Raw genomic sequence first — 26266 nt, forward strand, 5'->3', positions numbered from 1 at the left:
ATCAGCTGCTCCCAGCCCATATTGGAACAGGGCTGGAACAGCTGTGTCACAGCTTTGTACCATTATCCTTTCTCCAATTCTCTAACCAGTAACAGCTTCATGAAGAATAAACCTTGCTTCACCTGAAATACTTCAAAATAAAGGGATGGCCTGGCTCTGCTTCAGAAGCAGCAAAAAGGGGACAGCACCACAGTGAGCTGCCTTACTGGATCTGTTCAGTCACTACTACTGGTGTTAAAAAGTGCAAAGGCTTGATGTGACTGTGTCACACCAAATAAAGCAAAGATTCCTCTCAGCCTTTATTCAAGCAGTTAACCAAGATCACTGCTACCCTTCTGGGGCTGGAACATGACCCACAGTAATCAAACTCACCAGTACAGGCCAGAGGAGGGAATTACCCTCATGGGAACTGCAGCTGCAATTTCAAACGAGCAGAGCACAACCATCTGCACTGGAGTCTGGCTCCGACAGCTGCTCTTCAAGACTTCTTCAGACTTCCTACAGCCTTTCAGCCATCTTTCATTTGCTGTGCAAATCCCCTCCCAGAATTCAGCCCCTTGTAAGAACATCAGCAAAAATGAACTGTTGAGTGTTAACTTAATGCAGGGCAAGAACAGAGCCAAATTCAACACCATCCTCCACGAAGGGCATGACCAAGGAAGAGCTGGTCAAGGGCACTGGTGAGCCAGCCCAGCAGTGCTCTTCCCCCACTGTCTACTGAGAGCAAAGCTGAGGACTGCTGCAGCCCTCTTCCCTCCTAGCTCTGGTCCCTCCTGACACGTGGGCTATGGCATCTCCTGTCACCCATGGCCTGGCACTCCCTCCCTGCTGGTAGCACAAGATGAGCACAAAGCAGCAGCACGGAGCTCATCCATAGAGCACTGGGCCACTCTGTTGGGCAGACGAGGCTGGGACAGCAGTGCCTCTGAACTCCCAGTGCTCAGTGTTTGAATGGTCTCACAGGGAGAACTGGCACCACACCAGTAACAGTGTGTAGGTACTAACTGCAAAAGGAGGTCTCAGCAGTGAGTAGTGCCACCCTGAGCAATGCTTGGTGGTGTTACTACATGAGTTTCCAGGGCCATTGCCATGGTACCTGCCCATGACACCCCAAAATCCTCCTGGCTGGGCTGGGAGCTGCGTGGGTGGCCGGGAAATCCTCTCCCCAGACATGGGGCTGAACCCAATCCAGATCACCCCCTCTCCCACTCCAACCACATGCACACTCTTGTGCAGAAGGCAAAACTCTCCTCATGGAAAACCCAAAAATGGCTATTGCTGTATTTGTGAGCGTGGAGGGAATTCTTCACTGGTGAGAAGCACTGGCAGAGACTCTTCCCAGTATGGGGTTTTGCCAGGACAGAGCCCATCCTGCCCAACAACTCAGCCCCAGTGCCCAGCAGGGCATAGACAGGATGGGCCCCCAGGTGCATGTCTGCATCAGCAAAGTCTGCACAAACCACAGAGCCATTATCAGGGGTAAAATTAGCTCCTGTTACTGACAGCATCTATCACTCTTTCCTACTCTAATCTCTACCAAGGGAAGGATTTACAAGCAACAGTGATGAAAGAGAAAAGGGAAGGGGGAAAAAAATCAAAGCAATACAGAGGGGAGAAGAAAAAAAATCAAAGCAAAGATAACAAAAGTATTTGTGAGGCTGGAAGAAACAAACTACATTGTATTACAGGGACCAAGGGATCCTTATCATGCCCAGATAAGATTTTCATTCACCATGTTGGGAATTTTTTTTTTAACTGTTTAAGAAGATTCAAATACACTGGCAGGTACCTCCAGCTCTATAAGGATTTCCTTTTAGCCATGCAGCATTGCAGCAGCTTGTCCTAGTAAAAATCCTAGGGAAACACACACAATGGGAAGCACATCAAAGGGACACATGTTGTAAGTCTCCTACCAAACAGGTATAAGAACTTAGGGTGGGGAAATTCAAAGGTCAGATTTTATGTCAATGTTATTCTTTAAGAGAATAAAAAAGGATTTTTAAAAGGATTATTAAAAAAAAGGATTTATTAAAAACCTATCATTCACAGAATAACCAGTTTTAATAAACCTAACCTTTAGATGAATGGAGAGTACACTACTAGATGTGCATTAGTAAATGATTATGTAATGCAGACATTAATGAGATGTTATGAAAATTATTATTAAAATATGACCAAAAGAAGAAAGAAAACTACCAACACTGCTGCTTGTTAGCTCCCAAATAACCTTTGCTTTGCTTGCCCTTAATAAAGTCCTTCAGTTACTGGCAGAATTAATCACCACAAACAAATGTAACTTGTGGATGCACTATTCTGTGAGCTGCCCAGGAACAGAGCCTTCCTTTCCTGAAGGGACACACCTAATGCCAACTCCACAGGAGTCAAAGGCACCTCAGCAACCTGCACCAACACCATCCACAAAAACAATCTGGTTAAAATGTGCCTTTTATGCACAGACCTCAGAACACCTGACCAGTGGTTATTAATGGAGCTGTTCAGCAAACCTACCCTATCCTGCTCCTGTGGCCGCTGCTGTGCCAGGGGAGAGCCAGCCATGAGCTTCCAGCCTGACTTGGTGTCACACAGCCAGCTGGAGAAACAAAGGAGAAACAAAACTGAGTGAAGGGCCTGCCTTGTCTTTACAGCTTCGCCACAGGCCAGTCTCCCACCAGGTTTCTCCAGACTTGTGCTCCTGAGCACCCATTTGGATGGGGATGCCTGTAGGATATGGGCTAGTGGGAGCTGAAAGGCAGAAAGCCATGGGCTCTCAAAACATACCTGCTGGAGCTGCTGCCAGGCAGGGTCTCACAGTGAAGAGTAAAGAGAATGTAGGGCTGTCTGACCACCCTGTAGTACCCCTCTCATCCCTCTCCCTTCCCTCCTGGCAAAGGGAAGGCATCAACATCTCTCTTGTAACAACATTGAAATAAATGTGAGGAAATTACCCATTTGCAAAGAGAGGCGATATGTATGCATATGTGTGTTGGGAAGTCTAATTTGCATTTCTGGGCCTCAGAGCACCCCTAATAGAATTTACAGTGGGTTGTGAAGATTGCCATCCCAGCTAATCAAATATAATAAATAGCTCTGACTGAGCAGATGACTCTCCTACAGCACTGTGGTTATCAGAGGGATCGGTCTTAATTTGAGACTCCATTCATCAGCCCTGCTAACAGGATTGTGCCGAGAGTGATATTTGACAGAAGTGTTTTCGAAATTCCTAAATGGAGAGTGTGCATTGAGGGAGACAAGATGGATGTTTCCATTACAGTGACCGTGCAGGATGTCACAGCAGCCCCAGATTCCCACCCAGCAACAAATAACTGACAGACACATGCCATTAAGGTGAATGCAGTAGCCACAGATTCCTTCTTGTTTTCTTTATCTAAAGGAAAATAATGAATTAATTCTAGGGATTAAGTGTGGCAGCAGCTTGTGCTCCTGGCTGTACATCACAGTGACAAGCAGCTGTAAAGCTCTACCTGGGGACAGTGGTGAAGGCAGGGGAGGCCTGAGGAACACAGGCACACTTGTGCACATGAGCTGCTGCAGTACCTCCCACAGCCCTGGGCAAAGGGGTTGTTAAGGATCAAAGGGCAGAAAGGACCTCCTGATTTAATGATTCATGTACTCCGCAGGTGGAAACATCTTAGAATCCCTTTCTGCAAGTTATCATGTCTCCGTAAAACCAGTTGGGTTTTTAGACCTCACTGCTCCCACTGGGCACTCACCACTCCGTGTTTTGTCTTGATCTTGACCTGCAAGAATGGCTCTCCACCCTTCATACAAGGAGCAGCAGGAACTCCTCTCAACCTTTGCTTTGCTAGCCTGAATGTCCCTTTAGTCCCTTTAACCTCCATCCATAACATAAACTTCATTTTGCAGCCATGCCAAACTGAGCTCCCCTTGGTCACCTGGGGCAACACCCTACTACAGGTGAGTTTATGCTTGCCCTTCCCCAGCCCTCTCAGGATCCTCCAGACCACTGGAGCTGTCTCCAGTTTGCCCCCACTCCACAGGGAGAAGTGCAGGGAGACTCATTCAAGCTGGGAAGAGCTGTGATGAAACCAGACCTGTTTGCTTTGAGAAGCTCTCCCACAGCAGATTGGGCCATTGATAAGAGATTAATGAAAGACTTGTTAATTATCACCACCACCATCATAGACGTGCACAGGTTTTGAGACACAGTTGATAGCAACTTTCAGCACAGAAACATCCTCTTCCATTTCCTCGGAGGAGGATAATGCAAAGCCATTTTCTCCTTCTGTCAACAGCACGGGCGGAGGGGCAGATCAGATACAGCAAGCTGATGAAGGGCAGCGTGAGAAACACCACTCCTGGCCCAGCTGTGCAGCAAGCAGGTACCCAAGTGCCCCACAAAAGCATCTCAGGGGCTGTGAAGGTTGGTTGCTCCTGAAAGAACAGGGCAGAGGAGCAGAAAGGAGCAATAAAACCCAGGAATGACCAAGTTGTCTCAGACCCATTCATCCAGGCAGTACATTTTACCCCAGATTTTGTAAACAACACGGTGGAAATGGTAAATCACACAGTTAAAGTGACATCCAATATTCTTTCCATCTTCCTTCTCTTCATCTGGAGCCATTCCTTTTGGCAGAAACAAAGGGAACATGAAACATGCTGGAAAAGGCTTCTCAGCTCTTGCCTGCTTGTTCCACCTTGAATAGCCACAGAGCTGAGAGCTGCTGTCCCAGTGTGAAACAAGAATCACTGTGAATCCTCTTCAGAGACAACCCCATGCTCAAGGGACAGAGGGGAGCAGGGGCAGGTCAGTAAGGAACAGGAAAAATATATATAAAAATACGGTTTTTCTATAAATTAAAAAAGAAAAGATAAAAGGAAAGAAGGGAGCTTATTCTGCAAGTCAAAAACAGTTTGGCATTTCCAAGTTAAATAAAAGTGAAGCTTCTGTCCGCATACTTCATTGTAACACTGTTGCTCTAAATCCCCTTTTATCCCTTTAATTATGCATGGAAAAACCACACGACCTCCCTGCTCGTATGCTCAGCCGAGCAGTGGCTCACAGTGCAGAAGGCTCATTATACAGCTTTAGCGGGGCTGAGTGCTCTGAATTATTTAAATCTCCATTAAGCCTCCACTATGGCATATCTGTGTGATAAACGGATCAGGTGCTGCTGGATTTCTCCCCTGGCCAACCTGCTCTCCCTTCTCCTTCCCTCTCCCCCTCTCCTTCCTCCTGCAAAACTCAGTAGGAAGGGAGATAATTGCCAAAAGGGAAAGAGTTTGCACTCGTGCTATCAAGTGTTTCGTTGTCATTTAAAAAAGGCCAACTGAGCCAAGTAATAAAGACACTTAATCAGGATTAGCACTAGAGGGCATGGTAAGGTGGTCAATGCATAACTTGTTTAATGGCCATTTTATTGTTTAAATTAAATAAAATTTAAATCATTATGTTTGACTTAAGCGGTGTGAATGCCCTGTCCCTGTTCCCGCAGCACCACTTCAGCAGCACAGAGAAGAAATGGTGTATGGCCAGAGATGGGGCAGTGGAGATGATGAGGATCAGTGTACCCAGAGTGGGGATCATCTCATTTATCCTCCCTGTCCCTTTTTCACATGCCCACTGTTCTACAGGCCAGTATCATCAGGAGAGCAATGGTCCAAGGAAGAGTGAGGAGAGGTGGACTGAGGGATCTTGGAGCACAAAGGGTGAGGGTGTTTGTGGAACAGCCTTCTGGACCCACAAAAGGGGGAAGAAAAAGAATAATAATCACAGTGAAACACAGCAGTCCCTGCAGCTTCCCTGGGAGCAAGGGAGTTCATCCCAGACCAAGGAGAGGCCCTTAATCCCTGTGAAGGGCAAGATCAATCCTCCTTAGAGACAATTTCCTGCTGCCACAGAACTCTTCAAGCATGAAAGGATGGGGAAACAGAAGAAAAACTCTTCCTATTGCTATGCAAAACACCTCCTCAAGGCACGGGCAGACATACCCAAGAGCACCCCAAGGGCCATGGCAGGAAAGCTGCAGGTTAACACTTTTGTTTTCCTTGATTTCCTACTCCTAGGGACAAGTAGGCATGGGTGATACCAGGTCTGGGAACCCAGCAGCCACAAAGTCTGGAAAATAATTAACAGAAATCTCAGGTAGAAACACTTTCAGAATGCTTTTGGGTTTGGGGAAAAAAAAAACCCTTTTAATGAAAAACACCACCAGAGCTGAATATACCTCCGTGGTTATCTCAACACCAGGGAAGAGGAAGGATCCTTCCTTGGATGCCACCACTGAGGACCAGCACAAGTTACTGAGAGTTCCTCACCAAAGCACACTCAGCTCACCAAGAGTTGTGTGGCATTGTCACATGCCACAGGCACCTGTCACCTGAGGTACACACCCCAGTAAAACAGACCTCCACAGTCAGTCCACAATGGCTGTAAGGGAAGCCACAACCCAAAACTACAATTGTTGTCATGTTCAAGTCACAATTCCCTACCCCCTTAAAAAAGTGAACAGGATTTAGCTCCTGATCAACCCCAGGTTTCCTGAGTGAGCATGAAAAAGTCCCAGATCTCCACAGGCTTTGGCTCCTGGCCTGCAAGATGGAGATAAGGGTCCATCTGTTCCCCCCTCGTGCTGTGGAAAGGCTGGAGGATCCCGAGGAGCTGCTGGAGGCTGAGATAACTGCCTGGCTCTCCCCACGGCCTCAGGAAGCACCCGCTGAATGGGGCAGGAAGCAGGTGGAGACAAGGAGGTGCGTTAAGTTATTTATTTGTGAAAGCAATGAGAAAATGTGCTGAGGAGAGGGAAAAAAAGTCTTCTGTGTTAAAAAATAACCTCTGCCTTAAAAATATTTAAAGGCATCTTATTTTAGAAGTTTTCCACCATATTTACTTGAGATAAATGGAAGCAGCACAGTGGCAGCATTTTCTTAAGACTTGAGAAATAGATGGCAGGACTCTAGAGACAGGTTTCACTCATATATCATTGCCTTCCCCTCCCAATCTCTGGGGGACACATGTTGCTGTGACATCTTTTACTAAGATTTACAGAGCAGTCATCCTGTCAGGGATGTGAAGGCAGCCTTGCTGCCACAAAGCTGCTGTCAAACCAGCCCCATGTTCAGGAGGCAGCAGCTAACCTTGTTTTCAAGCCACAGTTTCTATATACAGAGGCAGCAGGGACAAAGAAAGAGCCCAGAATGCCCCGCTTCTTCTGCAAGGGGACTATTTGCTGTCTACTTACAGTTTTTTAAACTGGTATTTATTTTGCTGCCCTGGCAGTGCTTATTTCATCAAGATGCAGGAAAGCGATTAGAGCTGGGCATCCTGTTCCTGGCTCTGCTCCTGGTTCCCTCTGGGTTACCTTTGGGGATGGTGTGGGGGAAGCCTGACCTCAGTGGCAGTGCTGGAGCTGCCTTTGCTCTCCCTCCATGCCTCAGTTCATCACACTCCTGCCAACTCCCGTCTGTATTTTTAAAAACAGCATGAGTCAGGCATGAGTCAAAGTCTTAAAATGTGAGGAACTGGCTTTAAATTCAGGCTGCATTTTAAGGAGGAAGGTGCCAAATTTTGTGTTTGTGAAATCTCCAGCACTGACCCCTAGGTTCTTCTTCTAAAAGTCTGAGATTGATAGTAACTATATAATATTTACAAGCGTGAATCATCTCAGTTTACACAATATGTTTTCCCTTTTGCTGACAACTCTCAAACTAACTTGACTACATCAGGGCAACCTTTCCCAGGCAAAAACCATAAGGCATTGTCTCCCATGAACAATAAAGCCAGAATAATATTAGGCCAGAAAGGGAACTTAGGCCTCAGAGCTTCAATGGGTGCCTCGAGTGACTGTCCAGACCAAAGTTCAGGGGCTCAGCCAAGGGGAGGGGATGCCTCAGCACCCCCAGTGCCCCATCCATCCTCCTGGGGAGCCACCGTGCTGCTCCCAGCTTCCAGAGACTGATCACAAGCAAATGCTTGCAAGATGGATACCCAGAGAAAGTTCAGTATTAAAAGAAAAGCACTATCAGTTTCTAACACAATTAACAGCCCCCTGCCAAGAGAGCCAGTACGAGCACTTCATCAGACCATTATAACCCTGGAGGGTATAGAGAGGCTGCCACGGTAACTCCTTTAATTGCCCTTAATGTTTCATTAAACACAATTACATTTAAACCTAAACTGTGCCATTTGTTGTGGTTTTAATTAGACAAAGGGCAAGATAAAAGGATTGGATTAACCCTCCTCTTCCCTCCCTCCTGTCTACCAGGGACTGGCCACAGTCAAACTGGATTGAAATAGGGAGAAAAGTAAAAAGGATGGAAGCACAAAGCACATCCACAGACCTGCACATGGTGGAGAACAGCTGGACCTGAGCTCATCAGAACCTGATGGGGAAGGTAAAGCAGTGGCTGTGCCTCTCCACAGGCCTTGCAGTCCCCATCCTGGGGCTGCCACCCACCTGCCTGCAAGGTGTGTGCCACTCCTGAGCCCCGAGATCCTCCTGGCTCTGCCAAGTCTCTGCTGAAGTTATCAATCAGTGGTCATTTGCTTCAGCTAGGGCAGCACTGGCTGGATGTGGGATTCCTCAGTACAGCCACACCTGGGAAGGACAGTCCCAGCATGGGTGGGAGCTCTGGGTGGACACTGGCCTGAAGGAAAGGCATTCCTCTACTTCCATAATCCCTGTGCCGACAGCAAACAGCGCTCTCTGAGCTTGTGCAGATCACACTTACCCATTTTATCCATCTGAAATCAGTGATTTCCCTTCAATACACCCCCAGTTACAGCCCTTACACCATGGATTAAGGTCTCTCCAAGATCACCAGCTTGTTTCCATGCTCCAGCAGCCTCTGCAAGGAGAGCTGGCAGCACCCTCTGCTCTGAGCCTTTCTTCCAAGTCCAGCACCCCTTGCTGGAGTTCCAAACCTCTTTTTTTAAATCCAGTTCTGCAGTTTCTTTGGCACAATGACTGATTCCCATGGCCACACAGTCACACTGGTACTGATGCCTTTCCTCTGCTAGGAAGATGCATCAGCCCAACTCCTCTGAAGAGAGGCCACTGTGCTGGATGTGCTCTCAGTCCCATAAGCCTTTAAAGCCATTCTTGAAACACACACTGAAAAAGAGCATGCAAACACTTATTTCAGCCTAATAAAAAGAAAAACCATACAGAATTTATTCGGTACTTCTTTAAGTATTGCTTCCAAATTAGGTCTAAGGCTTAAATGCTGAGACTGTGCAGTCCTCTTTGATGCTGCAAACAGCTTTGGCAAACCAGGCTGTCTCCTCCATCTTTTCTGAGCCTTTCAGTGACTTACAGGAGAAAGAAAGAAGATTTAGCTGCGGTGCCACACACCCAAATCAGAATAAACTGCTGAAATGCTGCTCTGTTCAGAGATTTATGATACAATTAACATTTTCGTTGGTTTCTAATGACTTCTTTCTTCCTTTCTGAAGCTGACAGGAGAGTAGGAATAGCCACGGGGTATAATCAGACTGTCTGCAAGGTGGAAGGGAAATGAACAGAGCAGAAAGGGACTCTCTGAAGCAGCCGGGTATCATTATTATCTCTTTGTGGGAGCATTAGCACCATTGGAGGGCACTCGGGCACCACTGGAACAAGAGCAGCATAAGAACTTGAATAGAACCGAGGAGAAGATTAAAAGAATGAAACAGACACTCAGTGACAGGTCTGAATAGTCTCCTTTGTGCCACAAGACTTGCTGAGATTTTGCTATCGCTTGACAAGTGCCAAAACTCCACAGGTCTGATCCGAAGACTGCATGTGTCAACAGGAAGCCTCCCATTAACTTCAGGGAAACTTAGCCCCAGCCAAGGTGTAATAGATCATGTACCACCATTACAGGGAAATAAGGGAAATCCATCTTGGAATTCTCACTACTAATTTTCAGCAATTTTTCACAATATATCTCATCATCACAGTGTCTACTCACACAATAAATCAATGCTTCTGCAGAGCGGCGAGAAAAATGAGGGGATGGGGCGGGTGGGAAAGGTGGTAGGGGAAACATGTGCCATGGCTGAGCAGGGAGTAATTGCAGCAAGAACAAGCCTCCCTTTGGCCCATTAACACAGCTGACTAATTGCTGCCAAGGTGCACAGTAGCATCACCAGTTGAGGAGACAAAGCTTTAACACCTCTGCTTGGGATGGGAGGGAACTGAGGCACGGAGATTCCTCTGCCAAGGTGCTGAGAAAGGAACAGCTCTTGTGAGATTGCTGTGGCCACGGCTTGGTGCTCCACTTGGAAAAAACTGCCAGAGCAGGGCCCTCCTCCATCAGTGGAGGCTGCCTGTCTCCAGTAAAGCTCCAGGTGCTGCTGGAAGAGCACGTGCACATCCCTGCTCCTGCCTCCAGGATTAAGGGGTGACCCTTAGGTTTGAGCTTTGGGAAGCCAGAGGGAGTGAGGGGCAGAGGGGTATGAGGGAGTGGGGAGAACAGCTGTTAAGCTGTTAGAGATAATAAATTGAATAGCTCTGAAATTGGACCCACAAGGATAAAAGTGATTTTAGTGCCTATAAGACCGACTATAAACTCAATCTGTCAGACAGCAGCAGCTGTTAAAGATAATGGTCCTGGTAAATTTAACTTCCAAACTGCCACAAAGGGACTAGTGTGATGTTAAGTTTCTCCCTTCTTTGAAAGGGGGTAGGGAGAAGAAAAAAAGGCATCAAAAAACCACAAGATCTTAAACATGCATCTCCCGTCAGCTCATCAAAAAACCTGCTTTGAAGAGCCAGGATGGGCAGTACCCCCATGGGGGAGAGAGATCTCCCAGAGGCTTTTAAGCAGATGAATACCTCTGGGCTGCTTTGATAGGATTCTACAAATAATACCAAATATTTGCTAATCAGCCAAGGTCAGCGGGGAAAGAAGTGACTCTCTGCTCCAAAGCCAGGCATCTCCTAATTATTTAAGTCCATGCTGTGACTTTTTCATCAGCTCTAGGCAAAGAAAATCATCTAGCTGGACTGCTCCTGAGCAGATGGTGATGGAAGTGTTCCCTGTCCCTCAGCCCTCCCTCGTCCTGGCAGGGCACAGGGATTGCCCAGCACAGAGTGTGGATGGGGCAGTGAGGGGGCAGCCCCAGCACAGCACAGACAGGCAATCTTTGCTCCAGCTAGGGATGCACTTGCCTGCTCACAGAAAATTGTTGCTTGTACCAAGTGTCCCACCAAAAACACAAGGAATTTTACCACTGAGCCCAGCAGGGTCAGGGTGTGGCTGCAGAAGAAAGTTCTAGACTGGCAAGTAATTCTTCCTGCCAAGCAGGTGATACAGCATGGCTAAGGACATGGTTTACACTGACCACTGTTCCAAACAAGCCATTTGCAGCGAGTGGTTTTAACACAACAATCAGAACTACTTAGGCAATTTTGGAAAGGCAGCAGGATTTGGCCACAGGAACTGAACACAGTCTAGGTAACTTCACCTAACAAAGCAGCTATTGCAACTACAGAACCGTCATCAATTTCTTAGAGAATAAAGCAAACAAGACCCAGATGGCCCAGGTGAGAAGGGAGGGCTGGTCTTGCTGGACTGCCTCCTCATCCCTGCTTGGCTCCACACCCCCAGCATGGTTTGCAGCATGTCCACTTCTACAGCCCTTCCCAGGGCACACCACAGGGACATGAACCTTTCCTACATGAACCTTTCCTTAGCACATATTCTTAATATCCTGCTTGATTCAGGATCAGAGGAGGGCTTCATCTCAAGAGGATTTCTACACAGCTCATTTTTCAACTGCCTGAGTGGTACTCTTGGCCTCTTGCCACTCTGAGGGAAGTGGTTCCTTTGGAAATGTTTTTATCCCAATGGAGACAAGATTTCTCATGTGCTTAGCATAACATCTGTGCCTGGATGGATTTGGATTTCACTGCAGTGAAGGATATGGTGTCAAATGCAGCAATGCTTCCAGTCAAGGTCTTGGGAGAGGACCATGCAACTGCTTTGAAGCAATATCCTAGAGTTACTTCCCAAGCCTGGGATATTTTTCAAGGGGTTGGAGGAATCACTCCTTTTGGATGCACTTCAGCAGTACTCATCATTTCTAACCAGTAGTCAAAGAGGGTTGAAGGTCTAAAGTCAGAAGCAGAGCAATGTAAAATAGCTTTAAGCTACTTTGAGTTAAAAACTCCTGATTTTATTCAACACTATGGTTATTTATCACTGTTGCTGTCACCCAAGGACACAAGAAGAGTCCAGTCCAACTTAAATACATAGAATACCTAGGGGGGCATTTACAGATATGCTAATAATAGAAGAGAGCAACCCCAAAGCCCAGTGATTTACACGTTTCATTGTCACTGGAGAGCCCCGATTCAAGAGCAGCTCCTCCAGCCTTTTCTGTATCAGTGATATGTAAGGACAGTATGGAAAGGATTGAGGGTTAATCCCTGTGAAATGATTTATCACAGCAACCATGTACAATACAGCTTCTGTCACAGTTGTCTGTCACTTCCCAGCAATGAACCAGGGAACATTATTCTCAGGAACATCCAAGTTTAGAACTGGAGTTCCCCTAAAGCAATTCCCCAGATATGAGCAGCCCTGTGCACACAGCACACACTAGTTATCTACCTCCCATCACATTTCTTTGTGCTCTCATAGGGGGAAAAAAAGAAAAAAAGGGCGAGGGAAGGGAGGGGTAGAAAAAAAACTGGCCTCTGCAGGCCTCCGGGTTAAACTGTGACCTACTTCAATCCACACTGCTGCCCATTATTACCAATCCAATTATTCCAGACAGGTTAACTCAGCTTTAATTTATGTCAATCCAATTACTTTTTTTTTATTATTTATTAAATAAAAAGATCACTTCATGCTTCAAATGATTTATGAATACTGGGTCAGCATCCCAGGGAAAGGACTTGGGAATGCTCAAGGTCAAGGCTGGCCTCATGCAGGAAATCCCTCCCAGAATTTGTGGAGAGAGCTTTACTCACCTCATCTCTCTTTTTGCATTTTAATTGGATCTCTCACACAAAAGCCTGTGGCTTCCAGGACTCTGCTCAGTGAGCAGGAATGGTATTCCAATTGCAAATATGTTTCAGCTGAAGTAAGAGGCACTTAAATTAACTAGATCTCTGTGTCTGCTGCAGTGTAATGGGACAGTCTAGCACACAGCTTTCCCCTTCAGGGGAAAAATGAATCCAGGATGGACATTTTTCAGACACAAAGGGGAGTCAAGTATCCAATTCCTGCAAATGTCCACTTCATCCCCCTTTGGTGACCTTCTCTAGAAGGCAACAGCAGAGCCGTTTTAAACAGCCCCATCCCTACTTTCACTCCTACCTTCAGTCACTGCCAGAATTCTGGCACTTCCCTGTGAATCAAGTGCCTTGTATCAGGGTGCTGTTAAAACATGCTCAGCAGCTCCTCCTCAGCAGGGCACAAAGCCTCAGCCTCCCCTTTGCCTCCAGAGCCAGGACTGAGGCACCACGAGATGCTGTGTCTGCTTTCTGACACCTCTGGAACTGAGCCCACCTCCCCCCAAAAAGGAGCTCCAGATGACCCAGCTCAACTTCTGCCACTAACCCACCCTCAGACCTTGGCAAACTCCTTTTGACTTGGGTGCCCTGGTTTCCTGTCCCACAGAGCCACCCACCCACTCTGCCTCCTACCCCTGCTCAGCTTGGGCTGGCCACTACAGCCCCTGCCAGGGAGCAAGACAATCTGACCCAACAGCCTTCTGAGTGTCTCCCTGACTCCCAGACAGGCCATGAGCAGAGCTGGCTAAGTTCTTAACACATATTCCTCAATTATTTTCTCCCCAGTGTTTCTAATTAGGACCAAAATAGTTTCACCCTTTTTTCTTTAATACTGTGCAGCCGATCTCGGCTGCCGTGGCAGCAGAGTCAGTTCTGCAGATAACGTGGATGCCAGACCATTTCCAAGGCTTTGAGTTAAAACCTTGAGAGGTACCTTGAAGATAAGATAGAGTTGCTGAAGTCGGTGAGACCCAGTTTCCCAAGCCAAATGGCAGCAGCCAGGAAGCCACACTCTACAGAGGATGGTGCTTCCAAGCCAGCCCTGGAGCAGAGCCTTGGGGGTTGAGGCCACAGAGGCATGCTGAGTCACAGGGAAGGGGATGTAAAGCCTAATTGCATCCAGATGGGGAAATACAGGGAAGAGAGATTTCAAGGATAAGCATAAAATCACTTCCAAAAAAGCATCTTCCTTTTGGAAAAAGAAAAGGGAAGAAAAAGCATCTCAAATCAAGAATATGATTTTAACAGCCTCCTAAAAATGCTTCCTTCACCTCCTTAGGTGAACAAAATGAGGACTACCTACATCTCAGCCTTAACCAGACAGTTGGACAATAGGGTTATCCAAAACCATCTCAATCATGGACAACACAGCAAATCCTCCGCCTGAAAGCATGTGCAGACATCCAAACACTGAGTCACTTCAGTATCCCAGCCAGTGTGTCCTTGGGGGAGAAAAGCCAGACACTCAGCTGGGACACCCCAAAATGCCAGACACCCCCCTGAGGCAGAGCCCCTTCGGAGCAATGCCAGCCAGAGTGAGGATCTGTGGTAAGAGGTGGGATCTCGTATTACCCTTTCCCAATCTCTCCTGACTTTGCATCCTCACACTACCCACTATCTCCAGCAGCCTGGGCAGCAACGCCTTCCCATCCCTCCCACATTGTTTTGGGAATAGGGCATGTCTGTTTTTATCTAACATCCTAAGAATAATTATCTGTGTGCACAGATTGCTTGTAGCTGACTGGGTATTGTCATCCTACCCCAGTTTTAGATGAGGACACCAGAACAGGTCAGTAGGCTACTAATAGGTACTCAGTTCCCAAAGGCACCTCATTAAGGGGTGAAGGACTTTAGAATTTATTTAGTACAAAGTTAAATGCTGGATAAAGAAAGCATTAACATGCACAAGCCTATTATATTATTCCTTTCCTTATCCTCAGGAATAATATTAGAAAATATGTGCCATTAGGAAAGTACATGAGAAACTGGAATTTGCTGTATGGCTTCAATAGATGTCCACGTGCTTCTCAAGGACTTTTTGGATACAGCTTTGTGGAATGCACAGCCCAAAGTCATTATGTTCTGAAGCAGTTGTTGAGTTGTCTGAAAGCAGACAAATGGAAACAGAACCCTAACCAAAATTACTAACTTTTGCAAAGAGGCATTTTTGAAATTCAGGAAATGCATTACTAAAGCCAGAAAACTTAAAACTCACATTTTGCATGCCACCAAAGAAATGTGGATAGGCCTCCTTGGAGAGAAAAAGAAAACAAACACACACAAATAAAAAGAAAAAGTACACGTCCACCAAGTGGCTTTGAAATTTCCATCCCAAACACCAAGATGGCCCCTTAGGCTGGGACTGCGTTGTTTCAATTAGTGCTGCTCTGCCCAGCCTAATTGTAAGTGTTGGGAACAGCCAGCATTCCCAAAGGGCCATAAGCTCTTCCCCCTATTGTTTTAGGCTCAGCATTGAGAGAGCAAGTGGAGGAATACCAGAGACAAACAGGAGAGAGGCAGCTGTAGTCACTTTCCCTAGGGCTATTTCTGCCAAGTCTTAAATTAATATTGAGATCCTTCACCCTCCTCCCTCTACATTTTCTACCACAGACACCAGGTTTGTCCCAAGTTGGCTGTGACCTGGTACTGCATCTCCTGAATGGAAGCCCCACTTTTGAGGGCAAAACCTAATGTGGGCAGGTGAAAGAAAAATCCTTACGGCTCCTGCCTTTGGCTGAATCCCGGGAAGAGTTTGCTCTCTGCAAACAAGGGCTGGAAACACTTCCAGTTCCAGGCTGGTATGCACTGAGGGGAACCAGTCCCGCAGGACCCTCTCTCTGCCCTTCATTTCAGAAGAAGTCCCTCAGCAGGCTCCAGCTCAGCATGTGCTGTCAGTTCACTCATGACACGTGCTCGTGTTGCTTTTCTGACAACCCTCTTCAGAAGCAAAAAGGAGGAGACAAAAAAAGAAAAAAAGTACAGCAAAAAAATGATGCCACTCTCAAGAAATGGCACTTTAGGCAGTCTCCACTACATCAGTAATGACAGTCAATAGTGCCTCCAAGGACTTCCTTTCTTCAAGTCAATACTACATTCTGACAGCCAGTTTCTTCCTGGATCCATGAGCCTCTCTTCCAGATTCAATCTTGCTCAGACAATCATTCCTCCAAGGCTTTTATCCAGCTTACAGATAGTGCAGAGATACAAGAGCCAAACTGTGAGGAAATCTTTCTGCTGCTCTCCAGAAATGCACTTCTTTACTAAGTGGCTTTTCTTCCCCACCAGGGTCACACGCAGCACTAAGCAAGCCAAGGGTCATGACAAATACAGCAGAGATGCTTAAACAAATACCTCATCCTGGATTCCACACAGCTTAGGCTTCAGGTGATCCCCTCCTACAGCTTTCCCTCTAAGGGGATTTACACTGCACTGGCTTGCAAACACATGCACAAGAGGAAAGCAAGCCAGAGAACAGGACCTTCCAAGAAGACACCACAACTTAAAATCTACAAAGCACATTTCCCTGACTTGGCTGCCTAAGCTAAGTCTGTCACCAGTTTTGGTGTCTCAGCAAGGAAGGTCCCATCTTGTTAAAGAACTGTTCACCTCCATCATTAAAAACATCTTTAGCAGACAGTCTTTTTCCTCAGGCACCAAGGATGAAATACACAGTCATCCTCTAAAGAAGGCTTGGAGAAGAGAAATCATGTACTAATATAATTAAGTTCAGTGCAACAAGCCCCTGGCCTTCACCTGCAAAGACACAAGTGTAATTGCAATATTAAACAGACACATGAAAGGCCTCCAGGGCATAATAGGTTTTGCAGAGATCAACAGCAAGTCCTGTGCCTTGGCAGCTTCCACACCAAAAGGGAGGTGCTTTGTGATCATCTCTACTGATGTCCCTGTTTTACTCACAGCCTTGTATTTCAGGAAAGCCATATTTGCTGTAAACCTTGGACAGAGCCTTTAAGGTTTTTAAGGTACACTCAGTAAGGACCTGTTCCTGCTTCTGCAGAGGCCTGGTTTTAATGTACCTGAGTGTTGTGTGCTGCCAGGAGGAGCAGCAGAGGGGTTCCCTGCCAGATGGTGAGCAGCACAGGCAAAGAGATCCACTGTAAATTAACCTGCTGCTCCCAGCTTTGGAAAGCCACAGTGGGAAAGCCAGGTAGCAGTGGTGTCCTTGAGGTGCTCCTCCTTTCCTACATGCCAAAAGCCTTTTATGACATGAAAGCTATCTATCAAAGAACATTTCATCAGCTAAACTGGGCTCTGCCTCATTCATCACCAGGGCCTCTGCCCTCCTTCCTGCACATCTGATACCTGGAGCGAAGGAATGGACACCAAGCCCCACAGCTGATGTTGTTCAGTGAGTAGATGAGGGCAAGCCTGAGAAACAAGGAATGAGATTTTTTTCCAGCACCTTACACCTACCTCTGCAGCAGCAGTAAGAGCATTACACACCCACAGGCAAGACTCTCCGGTGTCACAGAAAGTTCACCATCTCAGAGTGAGAATGTTGGTGACTGATGGGGTCCAGGGAGGGAAGGATTACTGCTGTTTGTACAGCTTTATGGAGGAAGCTGTAAGAGTGTTCTGTAGATGAAATCAGTACATATTTGCACATTAATGTAATTTAACCTGAACTCATTCTTTCTTTTAAACCTCTGGAGTGGCAGGGAAGACCCATGAGCAAACAGGCAAAGAACATCTTTATTAAGGAAAGGCTAAAGTGACAGTCTGTAACATGTCAGGCAGCTAAGGCTAGCAGGAGGCTGTAGATCCATGGAAGAACAGATTGCAGGAAAGAAATGTCTCAAAAGTGTTCTCCAGTACCCACACAGAACAGAGAATTTTACCTGGCAAATGCAGTTAAAGCAGTGTAATCCTACACACTCAGGAATAGCTTGTTTGCATGGCTGTTCTCTTAGAAGGAAATGCTTTACCAAAAACAGATGTTCACACAAAATCCCCAGAGGCTTCTGAAAATCCCCTGCAGTTAGGAGCTGTCATGATCAGTATTTTGTACAAAATAATGCCAAGGACTGCTCAGTTCCCCACAGGGCAAGGTAGCTCTTTAGAGATTTGTTACTTCAGCCCTCCTCTCCTCATTGTGCTGATCTAGGACAAACTCACCTTGGTGGCCCACAGCAGCGAGGACAGGCTGACTGTGCTGCTTGGCTTTGTCCCAGCTCAGCCTGTCCTTCCACAGATGGTGCAGGAGCACAAGAAGTCACCTCAGGTGCTGCAGCTAATTCAGCAAATATGAGCATAGAGTGGACTAGCTTGTCACACACACAGCCTCAAATATTTTTGGCCACAGCGACCTCTCTGTCACAACACCTCTGTGGAGATGGCCCTTCCAGTGCTGCAGGATGCACCTCCAGAGCAGCCCAGACACACCCTGAGCTGGGACACCCACCAGCAGCAGGAAGGGTGTCTGTGAGGGCTCTCTGCAACTCAAGCAGGTGTTCCCAGTCATGCTGAGCTCCTCACTGGCACCGCTAGGCAGATCCCAATGCCTGGCACAGCTTGCCACCCTGCTGTGTTCACAGGCCTGACATGAGTCCAAGTCCAAGGCTGTCAGCTTTGTCCAGCTGGAGTTAAAGCTCTCTACCAGTAACAATGATCACAGCATTCCTAGGAAGGGACTGACTCACAACAGACCAAGTAGTGGATAGAGCTGAGTCACATGGGATAAACTCTTAGCATAACCCACTTAGAAGAAAGCTACCTCCTCAGCAGGAAGAGAAAGGGAAGGAAAAAAGGAATATCCTGAGAAGTGATTAAGGACATTGCTTAGGAAAATGTCCTTAATGAGTTGTAGGATTTCCCATCATAGCTTCAGGGTGAAGCTGCAGAGACAGGACACAGAGCTCTCTCTCCCACACAGTCCCTCCATCCTGTGCTGCAATCAGGGAAAGCATTCCAGCACTCCTCCAGCCACAGGACTGCTGTTCCCCAGCCCTCTGACCACAGCTCCTCCAGTCAGGGAGGCCAGAATTGTCTGCACTACAAGCAGGACATTTTGCCTGGGCCCCCTCAGATTCAGATGTGCAGCATCTCCCAAATGCCAGTGGTCCTGCACTCTGCCCTCATCCCAGAAACAGCTCCCAGTGGCTGAAGCACAGGACAGTGCTCACCCCCAAATCCAGGGAAGCATGCTGCTTCCTGCCAGGTTGAATGCATTAAAATTACACCAGGAGCTTCAGTGCCTCTGGTAAATACTGCACAGACTTGTTTAGCCTGTGGCTCTTTACACGCACCCACCAGGCTCTTTAGATGTTCCAACATAGCTTTTCTTATGGAGGACAGAGTTAGGAAAGGCTGAGCAATGAAAGCAGAGATTGTTACCAGCTTTAACAGGCTTTGGATCATGCCAAGAACAAGTTTCACTGTTTTAGTTGCTTCAGTATGATAATCCCACATCTTTTCTATAATAATCAGATGCTCCTACACTGCAGTCAGCAGCAGAAGACAAAATGAGTAGTAAAGAGATGAGCAGCAATCTCTTTAAAGAGCTGAGAGGACTGCCAAGAATATATGTGATCTGATTTCATCCCTTGCCTTCCCTGACCTGTCACTGGAACCCAGGGTGATCTACACAGTGGGTTTCAGGCTGTGGTACACAGAACACTTCTGAGCAAACCAAGGAAAGCCAACTGAGGGGCAGACTGAGATTCATCTCAGGCCTACAGCACTGACCTATGCCAATTCATTATGAAGGACTTTCACTTTATTACCATTTATGAAGGGGCTTCACTTTATTACAGGTCACGGAAAAAAAACCTAGTCTAGTAGGGTGATCTATTTATTTTAGGGAAAAGATCCACTGAGTAAACTATGACCTGAACATCAGTTCCTCACTATCTACAGTGACAAAGACATAGCTGAGATTGAAACAAATTTCTAACAATTTTTTTAAAGTAAAGAGACTTCCATTGAACAGTATTGAAGGTGAATTCCCTCATGGGGAAAGAAAAAATTATTTATCATTTGCTGTCTGTCACAGCAGAGATGAACAGTGAGAGCCCAGCAGGGTCCTCTCTGTGCAGGACACTGAGAACTGCAGCCACTTGTCACCTCCTCCCTGCAAGTCTGAAGTGACACAGGCAGATGATCTTTTTGAGGCATGTAATACAACACACACAAAAGAGTAAAAAAGCCACACCATGATTCAGTGGCAGCACAACTGTCTTGCCTTGCACAGGATTGCTCTGCTCAGCCAAGGACCTTTTCTGCAGAACGCACAGGAAAACAGCTGCAATAAGAGCTCCATGCCTTCAGAGGGATAATAATGTTGACAGTAAAAATATGAACCCAGCATAGCTATTTGTGCTCATTTACAAACAAGACACTGCACTAATTTATGCTCATTTGCACGTGAAAATTGCTGGAGTATTTACTGTACATTTGGGTGATCAGAACAGCTTTGGAGCTGCTGTCCTGTGACCATCACAGCAAACAATTAAATACATTTCATTACTCATTTCAGGGAAGGCATCCACAGTTACAAGGGAGAGGCTGAAGTGGATGACAGGAGTGTTACATAAATGTTATTGATTTTGTTTCTCCAAACATTCACAGCAAACACAGCGACTGGTTTTGCTGAACAATGCAATGCATCATTCAGCTTTCCAACAGAACATATCAGACATCAGCTATGCACAGTGTGTTCACTGGATGCTGCCATGAAGGACTGAGGAAGGGTGAAGTGGTGATCAGATAAAGGGAGTGCATTCACTCCTCTGGCAGCAATGCAGCAGCTAAATTTCCCAGAAGCAGCAGAAATATAGTGGTACTTCTCAGGCAGAATTTACATTCTAAAATATATCTTAAATCAGCCTCTTTCTTGGTAATATCTGTAGTGACACAGGAGTTCTGTTCATCAGCACAGCAAAAAAAATCTCCACCCTAGTGCTGTAATTGGAAGTAGGCACAACAAAGGAGGAGGGAGAAGATATCTTGTTCTTCCCCCTTGGGAAGAAAAGATCCAAGTGCTTAATGTGGTCACACACCAAAAAAAAAAACAACCCAACAAAAAACCATAGCATTTTTATGTTAGAGGCAGGAAAAACAATGCTGAGGAGAAAATATCACCAAAAAGCGCAACAGATACTTATGGGCAGATCATCTGCAAGAGAGGGCGTTCCAAAAAACAAACCAACCCATGTGGCCAAGCACAAGGATAATGTTGTCCTTGTTTCACCCACACCTTCTTTCCCAATATGTCTCTTTCTTCATCAGCTAGAGATCTGGTAAAAAAAAAAAATCTACATTTAAAAAAAAAAGGAAAATTATGTAACTCACAATTCTCCCATATGCTCAGTGTCTGTTTAGCTCACAAATCATGGAATTGTGTTAACTACCATGGCAAGGGGTGGATGGACACACAAAAAAGCAACAGAGACTGGCTTTGGTATGTAGAGCCTTTGGGCGATGAAGAAATCTGTCGCTACATGTTTTTAACACTTAATGGTTTATTTTTCCTTACTCAACAGAGGGAGAAGAAGAGGGTGCTGAAGATGTGAAATACTAACTACTTTGATCTTTCAAGAGTTTGGCAACAGAATTTGTGCTTTGATACATCTAGTTCCATAAATCTCAAGACACAAGGAAATAAAAATCAATGGCTAAGAGAGATGGATCACTCACTGGGATGGAGAGAAACGAGTCAGCTTGTATCTGATCAGCCAATGAGGCCTAGGCAATCTGTCAAAATGCATTTTTTCAGGGGCAATAATCCCCTTAACCAAGGGGGAGAAGTCTCAAGTACCAAGGAGGTGAAAACTTAACGAGAGAAGGTAAGAATTCTCAAAACATTTTGGGTAATCTTTTCTATTTTAACTCTGAAGCATCGTTCTTAACTCTTTCACTCCATTGAAGAAGGATGGGACATCACAGACTCATTGCAGCTTCACTCCTGTATCACACTTCGAATGGAACCCTTGTGGCTAACCAAAAAAACATCCTACGTATCATTTGTTATAAAACTCAGATCATGGAAACAGACTGAACCCCTGCCCTGCTAGGAAGAAGGAAAATGGCATGGAAAATCCAGCTAGCTGCCTCCCTGCAGCACTCAGCTCTGTGGGCAGGGGCTGGATGGCATGTCCCACAGCGCTGCCATCACCTACACACCCCAGCTGGTACCTGCCCTTGGAGAAAGACATCAGCAAATGCCTTGGCAAGCCACACTCAAACCACTTACAGGCTCCTTCAGTAGGTCAAGTTTTCCCTCTAGTAACTCAGCTGCCCCACCCTCATGTATTTTTAGCATGCTTAGGTAAGACTTTTCTGGTATTTCCTCACATCAGAATTTCACCTGTTGCATCTTGCAGTCAACCTGGGTGGGGCTTTTTTCTCTCTCCTTTTCCTCCCAGAGCATTTTGTGGGCAAGCAACTACTTGGGTATTGGATGGGGGCCACAAAGAGGAAGGGAACGCAGGTGGTAAAGAACTGGAGATGCTTTTCCTTCTGTTTTTCTGTGCTGGCAACAATAACTGAAATGCCACACCAAAGCCACCCTCTCTGAAAAACCTGAGCGGGTACAAACACAGAGGCCCATCTGCTTAGCAACACACGGTGCCAGCAAACAGTTTCCAAGCCTCAGGCTGAGGCTCGCAGATATGGCAAAGGCACATTGGGCTCCCAACTCCACAGACAGCCATCCAGAGAGGGGGCAGGGCAACAGTGGCCTTCCCACAGCAGGCAGGTGCCACCAGCAGGGCACACCTCCTTCCCTTCTGGCAGCTTCACACAGCAGCAGCCTGCTTTAGGATCTCCTGTCTTCTGCAATCCTCTTCAGATGCACCCTCTTCCTCTGCTCCTTCAGTGCAAGGATGCTCTGTGCAAGAACACCTTTCCTTGAGCTCAGGAGCAACATCCCCAGTCAGACAGCAGCTTCTCCCCCCTCTCTCCCCATCCAAAACACATTTTCAAATTTTCCTAAATGCATTCTGACACCTGACCTGCTCTCCAAAGCTCGTAAGAAATGAGTCTCTACAGCATGAGCTACACCTTACAAATGTCCCATTACAGGGGTGCTCCCTGATTTCCTGCTCTCCTTCCCATCTCCCAGTGAACCCCTTTACGTTCCTTAGTGTCAGCCTGTCCCAAGTGCTCAGCTCACAGCAGCTTTACCTCTTTTCTGGAGCTTCTCTGCTGTGCTGGGCAAGGATCAAGGCTCACATGTGCTGTCCCACACCCATCCCTGCTGCCCTGACACAGCTCAGGCTGACAGCACTGCAGGGGAAGTGGCTTTATGGGATGTGACTGCAGGATTTCTGATGCATGTCACCCTTGATGCCAGCAGCTGCAAGAATTCCCCGCATTAGCAAAACACAATGAAAGCTGCCCCGTGGGTCACCCTGCAGGTCAGGGGATGGGAGCTGCCTTGCATGTGAGTCAAAGCACTGCCAGGGAAACCCAGCAGAAGATTGGCTTTGTCTGAGAATAAAATCTTTGGTTCAAATAGATAAAATCCCACCCAGGAGAAAACATCTGAATGCTCTGCTCAGAAGCCCTCCCCAGGACAGACATCCTGGGTGTAGCCCAAACACAGCATCCCACAGCCCTGCTTTGGCCTGGAAAAATACAGAACAGGTGGAGTGCTTGACCAAGAGAAATCCTGCTTTTTGACATCCAAGAGCAGACAGCGATCAGTCCACAAATCAGGACAAATAATGCAACTGAAGGCAACAGAGCTATTAGCAATTCATAACAATCCGGGTTGCTCTACAGGGTGACAAAGTTGTGGCACTTGAAAAACTCTGTCAATCGAGTGGGACTTCAGAGAGGTTTATAATAGAGAAGAACACACTTGGTGGAAAGTTAACCAAAAAACCTGTGCCAAACATTAAAAACTGGCACAAAAAGCCAGAGAAAGTCAAGAACAAACAGAAAAAAGGAAAAAAAAAAAAAAAAGAAAACACAGTTAGAAATGCCTGAGTGATCATAAGGAAATTATGTTTTGTTGCATGATCCCAAGCCCTCTGCCATAGGTGTCATATAAATAATTATTAATTATGTTGTTGATTATCTGTGTGAGCAATAGAGCTAATGAGCTGGTTCTTACAGGATATAAATACAGCTTCTAAAGAGCAGGGCAGCCATTCTGCCAACGGCAAGCAATTAGAATTATTTCTTCTCTGCTGAGAGTTTGCTTTTTTTTTTTAAACCTAAGGACAACCAATACACACTGTAGATATTTGCTATTAAAAATCTACTCCCTTCACAGTCCCAGTAGACATAAACTGAATTTCCTTTAATGACTGGGCCCAATTAACTGGAACCTGGAGCTCCACTTTGAAAGCAGCAGGGTTCCTCTTTGGAGGCTTGGCCCCGATGGGCAGGAGGCATCCAAAGGTTGAGGATTAAAGTTGCTTTGTTTCACTGAGCATGTACACCATACTGCAGGATGGTTGGCATGGGAACACAGCTATGGAGCAGCCTGTAGTGCACAATAAACAGTCTCCATAAAATACAGAAGCAAATAACTGGAGAGATGAAGGGTAAACCCTTCACCTATCATTGGGAAAGCTCAGCAGATGGAGGAAGAAGGAGCAGCCCTTCCAATTCACAGCCCTTCATCCACACCTGCTTGCAGGATTTTTGTTTTAACATTAGTGCTTTAAGTGCACAAGTGTACTTGACCCATTTCACCATCTGGTGTCCAAACCACGGGATCCAACAGGAAATTCTACTTTAGCTGCTGTCAGCCTTGAATTGCCACATCTCTCAAGGTGCTGGTTAATCCTAGGACAGAATTTGAGAAGAGGGTTGGCCAGCAGGGGCCTGAATATCCATCAATAAAAGGAAAAGGGCAAGTTTCCTCTACAGAAAAATACTCTTTTCCCTCAGAGTCATAGATATAGGTTAAAAGAGGTTGGACCCTAAGTCTAATTGACAGAAAGTGCAGCAGCAAATAAGGAATAAAACTCATAATCCTTCTGCTGCATAAGAGGGGAAGTGGGAGGAAAGGAAGAGCAGGAAGATAGAGAACAACCTTAGGAAACTTGAACATCTCTATTAACACTTTGCTTTGCTTCTTCTTTTACAACAACAGAATTACCAGATGAAACACCACAAGCATCTTCTGGAAGTTCCTTTTCTCTCTGATCTCACCCATGGCTGTAGTTCCAGCACGCTGACCTTCAATCTGTAGAAATTTCCTGATCCTGATCAACGCACTAGATAAAACTTGCAAAACACTGACCCTGGGGATTTGCTCAAGAGTCAGGAACGCAAAGATTCAAACAGGAAAAGCTGGAATTCATGGACTTGCTGGCAGTCTGGCTACAGTGTGGACATCAGTCTTCTGCAAGGGCTGAGAAAAGCCATTCTTTGTTACGAGCAAGACAGATCAAAACAGACAACATCCTCTGTATACCCAAAATTATGAATTCTAAGTACCATCCAGCCCCTCCACCACTAAAAGCAAAGACACATCTTACACCAACCTGCCCTGAAGGCCTTCTGATGCAGCTTTGTCCATGGTTTTGAAGTATGCAGTAGGAAATTAGTACATTTTCAGGCCTCTGAGTTACATTTCTTTTCTTTAAGAAGAAAGTCCATGGTGCACTGACACAGGAACTTTAAAAATGCAGCTTTAAAAGGAGCACCCTGGGCACTGACCTACACAAGCTGCTCCACTCAGCCAAGCCATCCACTTCTTTATTAGACATGATCCACAGTACTTTATGCATTTCCCTGCATTTAAAAGGGATCAGACAAGAGTTCCCAAACAGGCTTAGAGCTACCAAGGAGCCCTTGCTTTTTCCTCCCTCTTTTGTTCTTCAGTAGCCGTGTGCTGGGAGCAGGGCTCTGCATCCTGAGGTTATTACACATTTCTCTAATGGATCTCCATGCATAATAAATTAGCTCATTAATGAATTGATTTGAAGGAAGAGTTCACTGCAGGGGCTAGAAACCCAAAGACACACACCTATGACTGAACAAATAAGTCACTTCTGCAGCATCACATCGTGCATCCTGCTGGTGAAGGCCCCATTAAATCACCTGGCGCTGCTGCTGCCTGTTCTCCATCCTCACCATTATAAAAGATATATGGGAACTGCTTTTGCCTCACAACTGCTTATTTGTGGAGGTCTGGTCTCATTCCTTACAGGCCTTTTCCATTTGGGACTGTCAGGTTTGTCGTTCACGTTGAGGGAGTTTGTAATTCCAGCAGCAGCTTTTGCAGTGTTTGAATGATTTGGATTGCGGCTCATTTGGATTGCAGCACAGGACTGCAGGTCCACCCTGAGGGTTGTTACCAGCCT

This window comes from Vidua chalybeata, chromosome 18 (assembly GCF_026979565.1).
Source record: "Vidua chalybeata isolate OUT-0048 chromosome 18, bVidCha1 merged haplotype, whole genome shotgun sequence".
Classification (NCBI taxonomy): Eukaryota; Metazoa; Chordata; class Aves; order Passeriformes; family Viduidae; genus Vidua; species Vidua chalybeata.